We start from the raw sequence: 3,698 nt of genomic DNA on the forward strand, positions 1-3,698 counted from the left end.
GTGATGATGTGGAAAGGGTCAGAGAGAGAGGAAAAAAAGTGGGGGTTAGGACTGCAAAACTGTTTGGGGGGGCTGGGGATTGAGGGGACCATGGAAAAGTGGGAGGAACTGGGAGAAGGGTGGAAAAGGGGGGGTGGTCTGGCAGGACAGACGGTCCCATGGGGGTCTTTCGGCACCACGTTATGGGAAAGGGGGTTGGCCCCCTGAGCTCCCAACTTCCTGTGGGGTGCTGGGAGCTGCTGGATCCAATCTCAGCCTTGCATTATGGCAACCCTTTCAGTTTAGAGGAATTACAGAGCTGTGACTGAAACACTTTTGTCCCCCAGGTTTTAATGATGGCAAATCAGATCTACTGATAGAAATTAATTATTTAGGGTTACAAATGATCAGACAAACGATCTTCATCAGAATTATTTACTGCACAATACAAACACTAAAACTACCAGCAGTACAGGACAGTGCTCTACTAAAGCAATTGTTGAAGCAATTCTACTCAAGCTGGCAAAAAGCAATAATTATTAAGTAGAGATGGATGGAACTCCCCCAGAACAACGCTCATGGGGAGATCTCTGCTCTCAACCTCCAGCAGTGACCGTGGGGGGTCCCCAGCCAAGGCAGGAATCTCCACACACCCCCCAAGAAGGGTTCTGTTGGAAGAAGCTGCCCCTGGGAAAGGGGACTGGCCCTTTGTGGTCGAAAGGGATGGACTGACAGTCACTGGACTCCAGGAGTTGCCTCATCATCAGGGGGTTCATTCGGGGTGGAAGCAGCGGCCGAAGCTCTTCCCGCAGTCGGGGCACTCAGAGGGCTTCTCTTACCGGTGGGTCCGTTGGTGTTTGTTGAAGGTAGACCTGTCAGTGAAGTTCTTCCCACACTCCCCACACTTGTAGGGCCTCTCCCCAGTGTGGATGCGCCGGTGGGTGATGAGGTTGGAGTTCTGCTTGAAGCCCTTCCCGCAGTCGGTGCAGCGGAAGGGCCTCTCATCCGTGTGTGTCCGCTCATGCAGGAGGAGATGTGAGCTGCTGGGAAACCTCTTCCCACATTCCAAGCACTTGTAGAGCCGTTCCCCGGTGTGGATGCGCTGGTGGCCCTGGAGGTTGGAGCTCTGGCTGAAGCTCTTCCCACATTCCCTACACGTGTAGGGCTGTTCCCCAGTGTGGATGCGCTGGTGCCTGAGGAGGTCGGAGCTCTGGCTGAAGCTCTTCCCACATTCCCCACATGTGTACGGACGTTCCCCAGTATGGATCATCTGGTGTTTGCGGAGGTTGGAGCTGTCACTGAAGCTCTTCCCACATTCTCCACACAAATAGGGTCGTTCCCCAGTGTGGATGCGCTGGTGTTTGAGGAGGTTGAAGCTATTCCTGAAGCTCTTCCCACATTCCCCACATGTGTACAGATGTTCCCCAGTATGGATCATCTGGTGTTTGCGGAGGGTGGAGCTGTCACTGAAGCTTTTCCCACATTCCCCACACGTGTAGGGACGTTCCCCAGTGTGGATGTGCTGGTGGATGAGCAGGTTGGTGCTCTTCCTGAAGCTCTTCCCACATTCCAAGCACCTGAAGGGCTTCTCCCTGCTGGGAGGCTGCTTAGGAACCACCAGGTCACAGCTCCACCTCAAGCTCTGGCCGCCTTCCCAAGGGGGTCTTTCCTCCTCAGAGCACCCTGGGCTGGCTTTGGAGCCCCTCCTGCAGGGGGATCTCCGGCCCTTTTCCTCCCCGCTGCCTTCCTGCGCCGTGGAGCCCTTCAAAACGGCCTCTCCCACCAGGGTCTCACGGGAGGATTTGTCCTCCGGGCTCTCCATCCTCAGCTCGGGGCCTGGGGCAGGAAGCAAGAAGGACAGGGAAGGGATTTGCCTCCGGCCCACAGGGAAGGCCAAGGACATCCCCCCAACTCCGGCCCCGGCAGGACGGCGGCGGCAGCGGGGTTGTCCTGCAGCCGGGGGCCATGCTGGGCTGCCAGAGCCAGCACAACACCCGCCCAAAGGGCCACTGACTTCCTCCTCACCTGCCTGGGGGGCCCAAGGCATCTTCCTCTCCCTCGCAGCCTCCTCCTCCATCTGCCCAAGCTTTGGGATGGAGAAATCCTGATGGGGGGGAAATCAAGTGCTGAGCGTGTTGGCTTGGGGGTTCCTCCTGCCCAAGTCCATCTCTAGAACTCACTGGGCATCCTGTGACCATAAAAACCTCCAAAACACCAAGATTCAGCCCAGAAAAACCCAACCGACATTCAGGCAAAAAAACCCTCAGAAATAGCGAGATGAACGCCTCGGAAACTGCAAAAAGTTAGAGTTCAGCCAAAAAATACTCCAAAATATGAAGATTCAGCCCAAAAAAAGGTGTTTAATTGGGAGGATGAGGGGAGCGAGGTTATTTTATGAGCACTTGATTGAGTTCCTATATACTAATCAAAAGCTGTATTAATGTAGTGTCACTTAAAACTCTCCAGGGCTGTTACTCGAGGTTCTCTGCCCCCCTGCCAGCCCAGGGCTGTTTCTCCAAACCACCAAACCAAGTGTGCCAAACGCCCTGGTTGGTCAGTGCCGGCTGGGGGAGCGGGCACTCGCTGAGGGGATGAGAAAACTGCACCCGGGGCTGGGCTGAAAGAGGCTTCAGCACCACTTCTGATGGCCCAGGGGCAGCATCTGGCTTCTCCCAAACAGAGAGATGGCACTTGTTCCTCTGCAGGGAGTCAAGAGCAGGAGGGTGACTCCTGCTGCATGGATGGAATGGCAGAGGATCCCTTGGGTCCCCAGGATGGATCAGCACTCAGGGATACAAACTGCCCTCAAGCTCAGGATGCAGCTGCGAACACAGATTTCCCTGCAAAGTCTGCAGTGAGTCAAGCTCTGGAGAGTAGGTGTGCAGGGACGTGAGGGGGGGATGGACAGGGGCCCAGCAGGGACAGCCAGGGCCTGCAGGGGAAGGCACAGGGACAACCTGGCCCCCCACACTGCCAGGGCTGGCTCTGCTCCTCCTTGCAGGCTCCGTGGTCAGGCACAGTTTGTGTTCCTGGGTGCCACCATCTCAGCACTTGCAGCCGCTCAAATCAGCGCCCGCAGCTCTGCAGCAAAGCCCCAGCTCACCTGGCACACAGGGGATGGACACAGCACCTTCTTGGGGATGGGCACCTTCACCTCTTCCCCACCACAGGGGTCTCCTTCCTTAGCAGCACCTCTGCCTTGCACTTATTCTCAGGCTCACCTCAGGGACAGCTCTGGGCTCACCTCCGCGCCACTTCTCAGCCTCACCTCAGGGCCTGGGCTCAAGGACAGGAACCTGCAGGGAGGGGACATGATGTGCAAGCTGAGGGCTGCCTGCTTGCACTGGCCTCTGGGCTTCTTTCTCCTTCTACAACCAGCCCAGAACTCAGCCTGCTTTTCTAACACCACACATTTACAGACTAACCTTGCAGATAGATATGGACAGACATCTCTATCACCCTGGGGATAGAGCCTCAAGCATGTGCTGCCATAGGAATGGCAATCAGAGACTCACAGAATCAACTGGGTTGGAAAAGACCTCCAAGATCATCAAGTCCAACCCTTGATCCAACCCCGCCGTGCTTCCCAGACCATGGCACTGAGGCCACATCCACTCTCACCTTCAACACCTCCAGGGACGCTGACTCCACCCCCTCCCTGCCCAGCCCATTCCAAGGCCTGATTACTCTCTCAGCAAAAAATTGCTTCCTAATATCCA

At 56.1% G+C, this 3,698-nt stretch overlaps 1 pseudogene; it reads right to left on the minus strand.

Annotated features, from left to right (window-relative positions):
• Positions 1 to 780: 780 nt before the first annotated feature.
• Positions 781 to 3,173, minus strand: LOC113979823 (annotated as a pseudogene).
• Between the last annotated feature and the right edge of the window lie 525 nt (positions 3,174 to 3,698).

The sequence above is a fragment of the Neopelma chrysocephalum genome, unplaced genomic scaffold (genome assembly GCF_003984885.1).
Source record: "Neopelma chrysocephalum unplaced genomic scaffold, ASM398488v2 Primary Assembly neopelma1_89716, whole genome shotgun sequence".
Lineage (NCBI taxonomy): Eukaryota > Metazoa > Chordata > Aves > Passeriformes > Pipridae > Neopelma > Neopelma chrysocephalum.